We start from the raw sequence: 17,023 nt of genomic DNA on the forward strand, positions 1-17,023 counted from the left end.
ATAGCTGAACAACACTGTAGAGGTTACCCGAAGCAATAGAGCAAAATAGATGAATCAACAGTTTTTGAAATTATTTATTTTCCTGTGTACTAAAAATTTCTGTGTCCCCCCTCTTGCCAAATTTGGGATGTTTTCAGCCTGTTTTATCAAATGTTTACTCTGTACTTCATACTGTCTTCTCTCCTGCTGGGATTCCAATGACACCAAGGTTAAACCCACTGCTATTTTTCTACAGCCTCCCGATCATCTGCTAGTTTGTTTTCCTTTTCTTTTCGTACTGGATAATTTCTATTTATCTATCTTCAAATTTCTTGGTTTTCTTCTGCTTATATTCATCATGATCTGGACTCTTCCATGGATTTTTAAAATTATTTTATTTTATCCCATTTGCTTCTAAAGTTTACATTCGATTCTCTTTTATGCATTCTATTTGTCTGTAAGAGGGGCTATCTTTCTATTGGTTTCAAGAGTATGCGTTGATTTCTTGGAACATAGTCATAGTGACTACTTTAGAGTCTTTGGCTAATGATTCCAACATCTGTTTGACCTCAAAGTGAGTGTTTGTTGATTATTTTGTCCCTTGAAAATTGTTGTGATGGTTTTATCTTTTTCATATGTTAACTGCTATTTTATTGCACCCTGGACATTTTAAATATTATGTTATGTCTCTGATTATTGTGTGAATCCTATGAGGAATCTTTGTTTGTTTTATTTTAGCGTGTCATCAAACAAGTTAGGTTCAGGCCATAGTTTCTACCACCTTCTTCTATGGGCTATGGTTCCAATGTCAGTTCAGTTTACAAATCCTTTCAATGCTGTTCATTATCTGTCCAGCGTATCTGCCACCTAGTGGTTAGTCTGGGGCCTGAAAGGTGATCTTCATCATAGATGTGTTTTCACATCCTTTGTTCAGATCCACATATATGAAACTCAGGTGTGAGCCAAAGAGCTTATACACAACTTTTTGGAACTGCTTTTTTGGCCTTCCTTCCCTCAACAACCTTCCCAATATTTTCCCAGATGCCATCCTTTTGGGTACCTTGAACAGTAATTGAGGGCTTTGTCTTCCCCACTCTGCCCCATGCTTCCCATGACATTTCTGTTCTGCAACCAAGCAGCAAGAAGATAAGAAGAAGAGGGAAAAAGCTGTAGAATGTTCCCCATGCTCTGTCTTCCTGTCAGAGACACACTCCCTGCTCAGCCGCCATTGCCATCCCCACTGCTGGAGCCAAGGAATTCTTTAGCAGCTGGGGAAGAAAGAACAGAAAACCAAGGATTTCTCCCATTCTCTCTCATCTTAGGGCCACCATTTCCACTTGCATGGGGAATAAAGAGTTCACATAGGACACTTATTGCATGCATTCAGTGCCAAGTTCCAATTTTTAGTTTCTATTGTAATCTAAGATAGGAGATACTGAAGGAAATTTACCACTGATTCAGTGGTATTTTGGGTTTATACTTTCCTTCCACAATCCATTTGATACGATTTATTTTTCATAGTACTTAGGTAGCTCTTCCATACATTCTGTCTGGAGATTTTGACTGTATTTAGTGAGAGATTTAGGTTAGAGTCTGCTTACTACATCTTGACTAGAGCAGAGACTATATAACAGATTTTAATTATATCATTCATACGCATTTAAAAAGAAGCAGCAGTCAGTATGATCTTGTCTAGATTCATTGAGATTATGACATTGAAACCCAACTTCTTGCTGTCATTGCTAGTGTCACTAAACTTGCTACATGAGGAGTATCTGGCAATGTCTGATGTTAAGACAGCCAATGGATGGCGGCTCCCGGAAAACTTGATATCTGAAAATAGTTTATGAGGACTATAATATAGACTATTAGGGATTTTATTTATTTATTTTTAATGTGTATTTATTTATTTTTGGAAAGAGAGAGAGAGAGAGCGAGAGAGAGAGCGAGAGAGAGAGAGACCAAGTGCATGAACCAGGGAGGGGCAAAGTGAGGGAGAGAGAGAATCCCAAGCAGTCCCCATGCTGTTAGCATAGAACCTGACATGGGTCTCAATCTTATCAACCAGGAGATCACAACCTGAGCTGAAATCAAGAGTTCATCACTTAAACAACTGAGCCACTCAAGCAACCCAAGACTATTTTGGCTATTTTAAAAAAGCATTAATTTGTAAGGAACAATCAGCAATTTCAGACTGGTTCTGAATATTCACCTCACAACTATAATCCAGCTCCCCTTTCTGCATTCTAATTCCCTCATTAGTATACCATTCTCTTGGCCACTCTGACTAACTGGACAGACATAACAGACTACGTTTATTTAATTTGTTTCTCAGAGTTCTCTCTCCCAAAGAGAAGCATCTTTAATCTGACAGTCTACGGTTTTCCAAACAGCAAAGCAGTTTGGCCACTCAGCAAAAGCCCAAGAATCAGTGAAAACATAACAAAGTTCATCACAGGGTCCCATAGGCTCAGCTATGAGAGGAGACTTGAGTCATGCCAACTGAATAGAGTGATGATGCCCACTTTTGCTTTCTCATAACTGGCACCAAAACTAAAAATCCACAGCATCTCCGTTTACAGATATTTAAAAGTCACAGGAGACTTTGAGGCTGTGGGACTTCAAAGGAACTACCATGTTTTTATAGGCAGTTATTCTTAATCATAGTAATCCACTCTAAATTTAAGGAAGAGAGAAATACAAGCACATAATACATAAGTTTCTATTATAATTCAAATTTGGAAGTAACAATAATACATTGATGTAGACTACAGTGACCCTACCCAATAGGTCACATTAACCTCCTTCTCTTCTGCACATGTCACCCAACCCCATCAATTGGGGTGTATTCACATCACACCCAATGTTATTTGAGAAAGTATATCCAACTTATCAATTAAAATTTTGAATCCCTCTTCTCCCTGAAGTTTTTCCCAGGACACTCATATCCATGCATATAACTCTGGGCTCCTAGGGGACAGAGTCATTGGCTATACTCCTCATCATCTTTTTAATTAAGCAATAGGTGTCAGGGTAGAGGTGAATAAGGGATAATAAAATACAAAAAGACAGAATGAAACTGCACTAATATCAAAGAATATTTATTTTCAGTTACAAGTGGTGCAATAGTTTCTCAGAAACCAAACTTCTAAAGTTTATAGTCTACCAAAAGCTAGTAATTGGACAGCAAGGCTCTCCTGGCTGACAATGTTTATTTTACCTTTGGAGAGTCCTTAATTCAATAGCCACAGAAACACAGATTTCCACTCATGGCAATGGGATTTGCACTCCTTGTCTAACTCAGTCGTGACTCATAAAGCAATGATATTATTTGAGTCCAACTTAATTGGGGACAACAGATGCCCTATTTCTAAATAATTTCTAATTTCTCAGTCAGTTAAAACATAATGGCTAGAGGAGTTTTCCAGGGAAGTGAGGCTTCCAGTTATTATTTATCTAGATTTCTACACATTGATTTTTTTCATTTTTCAATGGATCACCTTCATCAGCATTGTAAACACAATCTGAGACTGTAAGAACCTGAACACTAGTCAATTTCTCATCTATGGTTTCCCATGCGTGTTTGCCGTAGATGTATCTCCCCCAGATGGCCAAAGTTCCCTCATAGCAGCTGGGATCCACTGAAAAATTTCTGAAACCTTTTATTATCATCTTCAAATGTATCTAAGATTGATAAGATAGAATATAGTACAGGCTTAATGGCAAAATGGTCCATCTATTTGTGTTCATCCTTAACAAACTCTATATTCCCTGCCCCATTCATATCCCATGTTAGTTAGCTAAAATTCTAAAAAGTCACTTGTTTTAATTCATATAGATCTTGACTTTCTCTTCTTTCATGCTAGGGTAAGTGTGTATCTATAACTCTTGTCTGAAAGCGAATGGAAACTCCCACTAATCAGAACAGATTTAAATACTAATTGTTACAAGGGGAAAGATTCAAGGCTAACCATTAACTTTGTGCAGAAGTTTCCCTGCCCAAAAGAGGATTAGGCACAATCAGGATACTGTTCAGGTAGCCATCTTTGAGCCTACTTTCAGACACTTGACCCTGAACCCTTTTCCCCAGTCCCTCTTCAATAAGAGGCAATAAGTGGAGATCCCCTTATTTCCCAGGTGCCCATACTCATTGCTCAATATATTCACTATTGATTCCTATTGACTTTCCTCTTATTCATCAAACAAGGCTCTCATAATTCCTCTTTCAGGAGGCCATCATTGTTAGCATCTCATCCCTGTCTCCAAAATTATTATGACCGGACAATGGTCTTAGATTTTACCCATTATGCAAATAAACAAGTAAGCCTACTATCGTTTCATACATGCTGGCACAAATATGGCATTCCTGGGTCAGAACAAAACGGTTGATGACTAGGAATAGCAGATTTTGATCTGCTTTGATTAGCTTATTAGTTGCAAGTCTGTTGTGGTGCTTTAGTAGTTACTTTGAGTTTATTGTGCACCTCTTTAATTTCACACAATTAAGGTGTTATATTATAATAATTAATATAATTTAATTATAGTGTAAATACCCTCACCCCTCTCAGCCTTTGTGTAGTTGCCTAGATAATAGTTTAATATGTTTCCCCATATATATATATGTAAATATATATATACACATATATATCCATTTTATATTTATTATGTCTATATTACTATTATAATTACATGTTATAACTTATGTAGATATTATTATTATGTATTATAAATCCCATACTATGTTGTTATCATTTCTGTTCAAATATTGAATTAAATAGATTTAAGCAATAAGAAAAAAAATAAAAACAGTTAAAATTTCTGTTCCTCTTCACTCCTCTGTGTAGATACATGTTGCTTCCAATTGAAAGTCTTCCTTTAACATTTCTTACAGTGAATGTCAGGTGATAAATTCTTTCAGTTCTTGTATGCCTCCAAATATTTTTATTTTGTCTTCATTTTTGGAAGGTCAATTTGCTGGTCATTGACCTTTAAGTTGACAATTGTTTCTTCTTTAAACAGTTTAAAGATATTGCTGAACTCTCTTTTTGCTTGCATTGCTTCCAATGATATATGCAATCGTTCTTTTAATTGTTACTTTGGACATGTGTTCTCTTTCATGGATGCTGTTAAAATTTTCTGTCACTGATTTTCCTAATACAATTGTGAAGTGCCTTAGTGTAGTTTTCTTCATGTTCTTAATAATTAGGGTTCCACCCAAAAGAATTTCCCCTTCTATGCTTTTGTCTGAAATCTGCCTCAATGGCATAAGCTAAAGCAATCATAGTCCCTACCTCATTTGTTTCCCATCCTGTAGGATACACTGTCCATTGTTTCCTGATGTACAATGTTACAATCTACCCATTCATCAAAAGTTTTATAAATTGTTTCCATTTTTTTTTCTTTTTTCAGGTAGGAAGGTAAATTTGGCACCTATTTCCATCTCTGCTAGAAGTGGACCTTTATCTGATTTTGATTCTTATAACATACATATGAGTTTCTTATTATTATTTTCACTTTACAAATATGGAAACTGTAGCACAGAGATTAATTTGTAGCATTAATCAGAAATTTAGTTAAAAATAACAAAACCCAAAACCCGTTTAAGGAAAAAGAACATAAAACTTAGGAAACATATTTCAAGAATTATACTTTACCTAGGTTGATCACTCTATTCATCATTTTATTTAATTTCTTATTTATAGCAAACAGTTATAAAATTATTCCTAGAGTTCATTAAAATACTATTATTTCATTAGAACCAATGGTCTCTATCGATATTCAACGTCTGAATTGAAGAAATGTGAAAGAAGTTGTTTGTGTGTGTGTAACCCCCAAATTAAAGAAAATATGAAGATATAAACAATTTATAATATCCATGATGGTATTATGTTTTATACCCTAAACCATATGAATTTTTGCCATAATGGAGATCTTCACTTTAAACTTTTTTCTTTGCTTAAGCCGGGGAAATGAGTCATAATGTCTCAAGGTCTCTTACACATCTGTCATAAAGAGAAAAGTATTGATAGTCATTGATTTGTAATGAAGACAGTGTCAATATTTAACTTCTACCTCTTGGATGGAAATGTCTTTGCAAAGCAAATGTGTTACACAAAATACTTAGAAAAAGAAACTTGAGTTCTTCAAGTTCCTGCCTAATTCATGACATGGAAACTGGAGGAAGGCATCACTTATCTGGGATTTGGCTGGTGCAGTTCTTAGAATGTAATAATGTCAGGGTCTCCATCAGGTTAGAATTCAGTGTACATTGGGGTTAGAGAACTGTTATCAAGAGCATTCAAAATCTAGAACAGACATTTCAAAGCAAGAAAAAAAATGAACAGAAAGGCACAGTCTGTAATACACTTAGATTTTACTTATTTAACAAATATGTACTGGCTTCTTACTCTGTTTCATGAACTCTGTTACTAAGTCCTTGGATTAGAAGATTCACTGAAAATAGTTGAGAATTAAGATCCAAATCCATTTGATAGTCTTATTGCCAAGAAGTTTCTAAGACTATAGGAAATGTCACCCACTTATGACAAACATATATTCTATGTGGCAGCCAAGTAATTCTCATTCACACAGAAATATCCCTGAGTGGCAAATCCAGAGAGTATCTATTTTACTTGATAATAGTTTAGTTTCTTTAATTGTATTTTGGTTATGTGTGTGTGTGTGTGTGTGTGTGTGTGTTTATATTATATTTGATAAATTTTAATTGATAGAATACCAAAGTATATATATAACCAAATGTATATATATAACCAAATGTGTGTGTGTGTATATATATACACACACATATACATTGTATTTTTTATTGTTGAAGATAAAAAAACAGTTGACAGGATGCAGCGTTTGAGACTAAGGGGGTAGAAGTTTCATTTAAAGTGGGGGTTTTGAGGCACTTGGGTGGTTCAGTCAGTAAAGTGTCTGATTCTTGATTTTGGCCTAGGTCATGATCTCAAGGTTCATGAGTTCAAGACCTAACATCGGGTTTTGCACTGACAGTGCGGAGCTTGCTTCAGATTCTCTCTCTCTCTCTCTCTCTCTCTCTCTCTCTCTCTCTGCTCTTCCCCTGCTCTCTCTCTCAAAATAAATAAGCATTAAAAAATTTAAAAAATAAATAAGGTGGGGGTTTTGTCAAGGAACCTTCCTTCCTTATGACAAGAGCTGCTTAGAACAGCTGATGATTTTTGGAAAAAAAATGAGGAAGTTTCTGTTCAAGATTTGGTGAATGGGTTTTCTATGCTTACTTATTTGCCAAAAGATATTTTCCATACAGCAAACTGGGAGTCCTTTTGTTTCAAACTCCACTAAGATTTCTCTAGTCTCCAGTCTTCTACCTTAGTTATCACCTCTTCTTTCTCAAGAAGGGTTTGAAATATCTACAGAAAAATTGTCAAAAGTCTAAGGTAGCCTTTTTTTTTAAAGGATTTTGTTTTTTAGAGGAATTATAGTTTTACAGAAAAACTGCACAGACTGTAGAGAGAATTCTCACATACCCTATTCTGTCTCACCGTTCCTAGTTTCCTTTATAATACCTCCCATAGTTTTCTACAATTGATTAACTAATATGTATTCATTTATTATTAATTAAAGTACATAGTTGACATTAAGGTTCACTGTTGTACCATTCTGTGGGTTTTGACAAATGCATAATGCCATGTATCCATCATTGGGGTCTCATACAGAATAGTTTTGTCACCCTAAAAATGCCTTGAGCTCCACCTGTTCCTCTCCCCCTGCTTTTGCCTGAACTTCTGGCAACCACTAATCGTTTTATTGCCCCTATATATTTTTTTGCTTTTCTGGAATGTCATATAGTTAGAAGCACAGTTTATCGCCCTGTAGATTGACTTCTTTAATTTATCAATATGCATGTAAGATTCTCTCAGGTCATTTTGTGGCTTGACAGATTTTTTTTTAAACAATATTCCTTTGATTGCATGGATGCACCACAGTTTGTTTAACCCTTCACTTGTTGAAGAACTTTCCTGCTTCCAATTTTTGGCAATTTTTTTAAAGCTGCTATAAACATACATGTGCAGGCTTTTGTGTGAACAGGAGCCTTCAACTGATTTGGGTAAATAGGAGTGTCATTGCTGGATCTTAGGGTATGCCTATGTTTACCTTTGCAAGAACCTTTTCAACTGCCTTCAGAGTAACTAACAGTTTGTATTCTCAGCAGCAATGAGTAAGTTTTATTGCTTCACATTGTCCTCAGTATTTGGTGTGTTAGTGGCTCAGATTTTAGCTATCTGAATAGGTGTGTAATAGTATTTGATTGTGGTATTCATTTACAATTCCCTAATAAATATGATGTTTAACATCTTTTCCAATGCTTATTTGCCATTTATATATCTTATTCAGTGAATAGTCTTGATTGTGTACATTTTTAAAAAGCTCTATAATATAGTCTATGAAAAGTTTCTTTGGTCTCTCCCTCCACAAATAATGATGATCTGTTGGAATATCAGACCATCTTTTTTAAGGATGGGATGTATTTCAGTTTGAAAAAAGTGAAGCAGTTATTTGGAGACCACAGGGTAAACTATAGCTGATGACAAATGCGATTTTTACACCACATCTGTCTTCTCTTTCTACTGAACACTAAACTAGAATAAATTGCTTAGCCTTGTCCCAGTTAGATGAAGCCTCTGACTGAGTTCTAACCAATAAAAGATGAGTGGATGTAGTGTCAGACCCTTCCATGTCAAGCCTATAAGACTCCACTATAAGAACCACTACTGGTTTTCTCTGCTAGATGGACATTGGTTAACTTTGAGTCAAACATTGAAGACGGCAAAGCTTCACTCAGCCTGGGGTTCTGAACAACTGTGTGAACCAATATCGCACTATGACACATCACTACCATACCCACCACATGGACAGTGATGGGACCTTGTGTAAGCAAGAAGTAAACGTCTATTGTATTAATAACTGGGATCTGAAGGTTCACTTGTTATAACATCTGGAGATACCCTACATCTACAAGGGTCTACCCCTTCAAGGATATTCAGAAAAAGTTGCTTGAATAGACAAACTTGTTTTCATACATGAGAGGCTTTTTCATTTATTTTCATGCCACATTTTCTTTGATAATTTTAAGAGATTCAACATCAATAAACTATGAACAGAAAAACAAAGCAAAGCAAGTGAATTATTGATGGGTTTAATCAAACACTTGTATGTCAACTGAGGTCACTATGTCTATTAAGATATTGATAAAATGGGCTAAATTTCCCTTGTAAATGGTCATATAGCATCCTAAGATCTCTGCAAAATCTAAGGGTCTTATGCCACTTGGTGACCTCTAAGCTTATTGATAACCTTCAAGTTCGTAATTCTGTTAATTTACTCTGATGTATTAATCATATTTTTCTAGTATTTTTTCCTCAAGGTATATAATCAAAGGAATAATGTAAACTATTTCTTTAATACATGCACAGGTAGTCCTATATGCATATATGAGCTCACACCCACCCACATGCAAATATACATACTCTCACTCAAAGTCTCTATATGTAAGCGGACTTCACTGAAGGTTTAGAATAATAACTAAAGCACAGAAAATGTAGAAAATTAATTATAAGACTCCCTATTTATTGAAGTTAATTCAGCCATCTTACCACCATGAATTTTTACTTCCATGTTCATATCACACCAAAGATAACCTCATACCCTTGTCACCTTTTTGAGTCCTTTTTTATTCTTCTCTCTGTGTGTCTTCCTTTTGATTCCAAAGAAATTTAAACTTTTCTCTGTTGAACCCTCTTTTCCCAGACTCTAGCTTTTTATACATTCATGGACTATCATATTATCTTTCTTTTTTTTTTAATTTTTTTTCAACGTTTTTTATTTATTTTTGGGACACGGAGAGACAGAGCATGAACAGGGGAGGGGCAGAGAGAGAGGGAGACATAGAATCGGAAACAGGCTCCAGGCTCCGAGCCATCAGCCCAGAGCCTGACGCGGGGCTCGAACTTACGGACCGCGAGATCATGACCTGGCTGAAGTCGGACGCTTAACCGACTGCGCCACCCAGGCGCCCCTGTCATATTATCTTTCTAAACAAGACAATGTTTTTCCTGTGGATGTGCCAGAACAAATTTATTAATATTACTACACATTTAAGAACAGTTATAAAAAAATAATCTAGCTGCACACATTGAAATAGCACATTACTCTAAAATACTTGGTTTATTCTTTCTTTTGAATGCTAATGAAAACATAATTGCATAATAAATGTAATATTTATTTAAAAGTTTTATTCTTGACTCCTTAAAATCAGGCTCATAAAACTATAGTAAATACCCTTTCGAATGCATAAAGATACTACCTATTTGTGACAATGGTTAAATTAATTTATGAAAAAGTCATTCTTTCATTTTATTATAAAAGATCAGCTAAGGAGCAATGAAATTTAGTAAACTGTTTGTATCCTGTAAGTTTTCTTATCAGGAAATGTCTAGCTACAGTTAAGACACTGAAGACAAAGTGAGAAAAGTATAAAGATTCATGAGAATACCAGGTAATTGTTAATGACAGCAGACAGGCCTTACCAGTGTTCACTATTTTGCCTTTTGTCTCCATTCTGAGGATTTGAGTGAAGGCTTTTGTGGTTATGTACTGCATAACGCTCATTCATAGATACTAACTGGAAAGAGCTGTTTTTCAAATTCTGTACATGTAAGCTCTAGTGGTTTGAGATTTTTTTCTATGTTGTTCTAAAATCTTGGCATCCATAAAAGATGTTCAAAACTCCATGATACAGTTGACTGACAGGTACTTCTCTGCCAAATTTAGTAGATGTTCCTTTGGGATGGCACACATTTTAAAAGATAAGGTTTTTATGATATCTAACTGGGAGCAAAGGAACAACCATTGGTGGTTAAAGAGGTCCAATCGGAGAGAGCTCACACACATTCCCTCAACCAAATGTCTCCACCATCCTGCCCAGAAAAAGCAATTCCCACTATTTGAATCATTCACCAGGAATAAGAGAGTAACTTTGCAGGAAATTTCTAAACAGTAATCCATGAATCTTTATGGGCTATTATCTCACATAATATACTCTTACACAGATATATTTTAATGCTATGTGGTGGGGGGCCAAGTTGGAGGCATGAAACAAATGTTGGATGTCCAAGTGGGAAGAGCAGACAATGCTGTGCGTGCACACTTTGATTACCTAAGAGGTAGTATGGAATAATAAACAAATTGAGGGCGAAAGGTGGGGACTTAATTCTAAAATCATAACAACTTAGCATAGTATTTTTTCTATCACAGCTGCCTAGTTGTTTTGTTTTTTCCCCCCTATGGTAGCTTCATTCTGGGATACAGGCTAAATTATCCAAAAAATTCAGGCACCTAGGTGGCTCAGCCGGTTGAGCATCCGACTTCCGCTCAGGTCATAATCCTGTGGTCTGTGAGTTCGAGCCCCATATCAGGCTCTGTGCTGACAGCTCAGAGCCTGGAGGCTGCTTCGGATTCTGTGTCTCCCTCTCTCTCTTCCCCTCCCCCGCTCATGCTCTGTCTCTCTCTCTCTCTGTCAAAAATAAATACACATTAAAAAAATTTTACAAATCCAAAATAATACATAAAGTTATGTATTTGAATTAATAATTAAATTTACCAAATTGGATGTGGGGAAAGTAAATCCACAAAAATCAACTATATATGCATATTCTATCAATAGATAGACAAAATTTGAAAATATTATGCTATTTTTAACACATCAGAAAATGTCAAATACAAAGGAGTAAATCTCACTTCTCAAAAAATATATAAATCCTATATAGACAGAAAAACATTATTGAAAGTAACTTGGAAATACCTAATTGCACTGAAAAAAGTTGTTTCTCCCACTTACATAAAACTGATTTTCTTTACTTCTTTTTAAAGTTTATTTATTTGTTTTGTAAGAGAGAGAGAGAAAAACACAAGTGGGGGAGGGACAGAAGGAGAGGGAGAGAGAGAGAGAGAGAGAGAGAGAGAGAGAGAGAGAGAATCCTAAGCAGGCTCCACACTGTCAGTGCAGATCCCAATGCAAGGCTCCAACTCACTAACCATGAGATCATGACCTGAGCTGAAGTCAGAGGCTTAACTGAGTGAGCCACCCAGGCACCCAAATTTACTTCACTTTTTAGTGCACACTAATTCCTGGTATGATGACATGTCCTGCAACTCTTTGTCAGAGGATTGCCCTCAAGCTGTCAGAGGTCACATGGGTACAAAGAAAGCCACAAATGTAGAAATCAGCCTTTCAGGGCAGCCCTTTCCAAAGGCTGATGGGGTTAGGGATATGGAATACTCGAATTACCTTGGTCTTGATTAAATATTTCTGATGCATTACCCATATGCGCCAGAGTTTTCTTGTGATACTGAGCCAAGGTAAATTTCATGGGAATTTACTTGATATAAAATATTTGTACGTTATTCACAATAGCCAAGGTATGGAAACAACCTATGTGTCTGTCAACAGACAAATGGATCAAGAAAACATGATACATATATCCACGCCCATAAAGTAACATTTACCTTTGTAAAAAAGTAGGGCATCCTGTCATTTGCGACAACATGGATGAACCTAGAAGGAATTATACTGAGTGAATGAAGCTAGGCAAAGATAAAGTATCATTTACATGTGATAAAAGAAAAACAAGCAAATGATAAAACAAAATAAAGCCGAAATCACCAGAAATAGGTAACACAAAAGCTATTGCCAGGGGCTGAAGAGGAGGATGGGAGTTAGGGAGGCTGATAAAGGCTACAAACGTTCAATTATAAGATGAAGATGTCTGAGGATCTAATGTAAAACATGGTGACTATAGTTGATAACACTGTATTGGGTAATTGAAATTTGCTAAGAGAGAACTTAAATTTTCTCACCAAAAAGAAAAAAAAAGTAATTTTTGAGGTAATAGAGGTTAATTAACCAATGGGAGAATACTTTCACAATGTATATGTATTTGAAATCATCACATTGTAGACTTTACATGTCAGTTATATCTCAATAAAGTTATATCTCAATAAGACTGAAAAAGAAGTAATTAGATTGTGTGACTCTAAAACCAAAAAAAAAAGAGAGAAGAAAAATGATCTTTGGCCTCCTTCCTATAAGACGGGCTTAAACACTACCTTCTAATTATAGCAATTATATTCCTGCTTTCCAATTCCATATATATATATATATATATACACATATATACATTTCTTTGTCTTATTTTCTTACCAGGACTTCTAGTACCATATGCAATAGAAATGATGATAGTGGGCATCTCTATCTCAATCCCAAGCCCAGAGAGAAAGCTCTCAATAATTCAAAATAAACTGTTTTTCTTATTAATTTTCTTTAATTTTATATGCATATTCAATAAAACTTATTGCCTTAAATTATGCTTAGCAAACAGCATCTGAAGAGCTGCACCAACTTTGTTGAATTTGCTTTCATGTTATAACTACTTATACCCATTATTTCATCATATCTATGTCCTTATTTTTTTTAATGTTTATTTATTTTTGAGACAGAGACAGAATGCGAGTGGGTTGGGGCAAATCTGAAGCAGGCTCCAGGCTCTGAGCTGTCAGCACAGAGCCCAATGCGGGGCTCGAACTCACGAGCTGTGAGATCACGACCTGAGCCGAAGTCAGACGTTCAACCGACTGAGCCACCCAGCCACCCCTATGTCCTTATTTTTAAAATGCGTCTCTTCTAAACAGCATATTCATGATTTATGTGTGTGTGCAATCTGAAAGTAGTCTTGTAATTTGACCAATTAGTACATTTCTATTAATTATATTAAAACTTGCATCCTGCATCTTAACTCTTTGTTTTCCATTAAATCTATCTGTATTATGTATCCTCTCTTCTACCCTTTCTCTATTTTGTCTTCTTGAAGAGTAATCAAATAATTTAATTTGACTTCTGACTTTTGGCATGCCTACCAACTGTAAGTCAAATGCCATACCTTGCATTAAAAACATTTGTACCTGATGTCACTTTTTCCTGAGTCCAGAATGTAGTCTGATTACTTCACTCCAATCAGGGGTTGAGCTAAAGGTTTGATAATTTGAAGTTTGTGTGAGGCTGTGTTTATTTCATTTTGCCCAAAAGATGCATTACTCTAGGTTTTTGAACTGGCTCTTGGGACTACCCCCCAAAGGAATCTGAACTCTAAATTTGTCTTCAAAGCATGACGCACAGTTCCCACTCTACTCTTCACTGTTTTGTTTATTTTTCCCCCCATTCTATACAACTTTTCCATTCAGTAACTGTTTTGAGGGGAAGACCAGCCTACATAAAACTCAATTCTTACACACACCCCAGACAGCATTATATCCCAGGGGTATATTGGCCACTCAAGTTTCTGATTTTGTCTTACCATTTCTATGACACCACCATCATCTCAGAAACATTTTTTTCAAGTCCCTCCTCTATGTTTGTATCTAACCAAGGTGTAGGGTGCCAATTCACCCTGGTTCACTGGAGACTTTCCTGGTGTTAGCACTAAGAAATCTCACATTCTGGGAAACTTCTTAGTTTTAGGCACCTTCTAGGAAGTTAATATTTGGTGAATAATAATGAATACATTTTATCTGGCTTTTAAATACTGGCATTGAAATGAAGGTAAATGCATAATGAAATAATCACAAAGTAACTGACATCAAACCCTGAGTTATTTAAAATGTGTTTCAAACATCAAGATATTATGCTTAAGAAAAATAGTGAAAAGCCAAATGGAATAGCCTAGTGCAGGGAAGTAGGGGGTTGGAGTAGAAGCTGATTCTATTCCATTGAAGAAAATGAATATATTCAATGGTTGAAACAACTTAAATAGTTCATTGAGATTGGGTGGTTTGGAAGTTATCTAAATATCATGTATTCATCTGCTAGGTCTGCCATAATGAAGTACCTGAGACAGGGTGGCTTAAAAGAAATTTACCATCTCACAATTCTGGAGGCTAAAAGTCTGAAATCAAGGTATCAACAGGCTTGGTTTCTTTAGACGGTTTTGAGGGAAGAATCTTTTCCTGGACTCCATATGGTTTATAGATGACCATATTCACCTTATGTCTTTTTATATCATCTTCTCTCCATTTGTGTCTATCTCTGTTTTAATTTCCCCCTTTGTACCACATTAGTCATATTAGATTAGGGTCTATCCTAGTGATTTCATCTTAACGAATTGCATCTGCATTGATCCTGTTTCTAACTATGTGTACATTCTGAGGTGTGGGGGTTAGAACTTAAGCATATAAACGGGGCGGGGGCACATAATTCAACCCATAACAGGTGGCAATTCAATATGTGACCTGTGAGGAAGAAGTAGGGTATTGATGTGCTAGGAAAAGATAGTTTGAGAGCTGATTTACTGAAGAACCCCCTTTTCAGATAAAAATATGAACAGCTGTGCACTTATTTTTGAATTATCTTTAAGTTGTAAGTTTAGTGTTATTTAACCAGCAAGTCTATTGAAACTGAAAACAAGTAGGTGTAGAAGATTTTTCCAAATACAAGTACATTTTTCTGAAATTTTTACATTGTACCAGACCATGAAAGGATATCAGCCATAGGGGATTGGTACAAAAAGTTATCTTATTCTAGATAATGAGAAAGTATGTTTACGTAACTGCCTGCATCCAAATCCTATAGTTGCTATTTTAAGTTAATAAGCTTTGAAGCCATTAAAATATTCACTTAGCTTTCAAATGTTTAAAGTACATCTCGTACTGATCATATTAAGTTTCTAGAGAGTTTTAAAATAGTTCAAATGGATATCACTTATTATATTATATGAAAGGGAAAAGGTTATGATAAATTGTTATTTAAAAAATATTCAGTTCAACTCTGACTTATTAATTTTCCAGCTTAAAAGAGGTTAACATTACTTAATGTGTAATAAAGATTTTTAGGTCATTATTTATTTTAAAGCTAATCTCTTTGAAATTACTTTAAAAATGCCCACCCTTCAGTTTGTTAATACAGGAAACACCTTTGTCTATAAAAGAATTTAGCTTGCTAAAAGCATTTGTAAAACACAAAATAGAGTAAGTAAAACTATTTGCATTTTAAATATGAAGAAATGGTTTCCAGTTTTATGAAGCAGGAATAAAACATTTGTATAACCTCTATTTATTTATTTTTTTTTCTAAAGCATCCCTGATTAGATTTTACTAATCAGTACTATCCACTTGTTTTCAGAAAACCTAATATAATGCCATTTGACCTTCCACACAAAATTCAAGCACTTAAGCTGAAATCCATAACACTTTATCTTTGTGCTAACTGCCAAATTTGCTATCATACCATATGTCCAACATACAATTTGCATTTGAATTGGGAAAAGCAAATGATGTTTTAATGATTTCATGTGCTGAAGAATGAGGTAGATGGCAGAAAGGGAAAACAATACACATTCAATAGATATCTCATTTGTGATATTCTTTCAGTCATGACACACTGCAAAAGGGAGGCACATTCTCTAGAGTTACTTATGAATAATCCCTAAAAATAAATATTAGGTTTAGAGAGAATTAGAAGTATACCATAATACTCTTATGAGAGATCAACTGCAAAGCCATGTTAAATTGAGCATTGACTATCCATTTTCACTAAGATGCGTATTATGATTGGATGATAAATGAAATTCCACTTGATGATTTGATGCCTCACATTGAAAACATGACAACACATACTCAGGGTGCTTTTGAAAAATGAAACACATTTTATTAATATTTCAAACACTATAATATTTTTTAAAAATCCAACCCATTTCACAAAGATACTAAAGAGCAACCCAGAATATGAGTTGTGTCTCCATTAAAATGACAAATATTACTTGAGGTATACATCTATATATAGATGATATGGATATAGATATAGATATAGACATAGATATAGATGTAGATATACAGATATACATATAGATAGATGATATAGATATAAAATAATCTTAGATGATTGTCCATATGTTAAAATTCTATTTGAAATTAAAAGGCATTGAAAATAGAAACATATGCCATAGTTAATTAATGT

The sequence above is a fragment of the Herpailurus yagouaroundi genome, unplaced genomic scaffold (assembly GCF_014898765.1).
Source record: "Herpailurus yagouaroundi ecotype Mexico unplaced genomic scaffold, PumYag 162, whole genome shotgun sequence".
Lineage (NCBI taxonomy): Eukaryota > Metazoa > Chordata > Mammalia > Carnivora > Felidae > Herpailurus > Herpailurus yagouaroundi.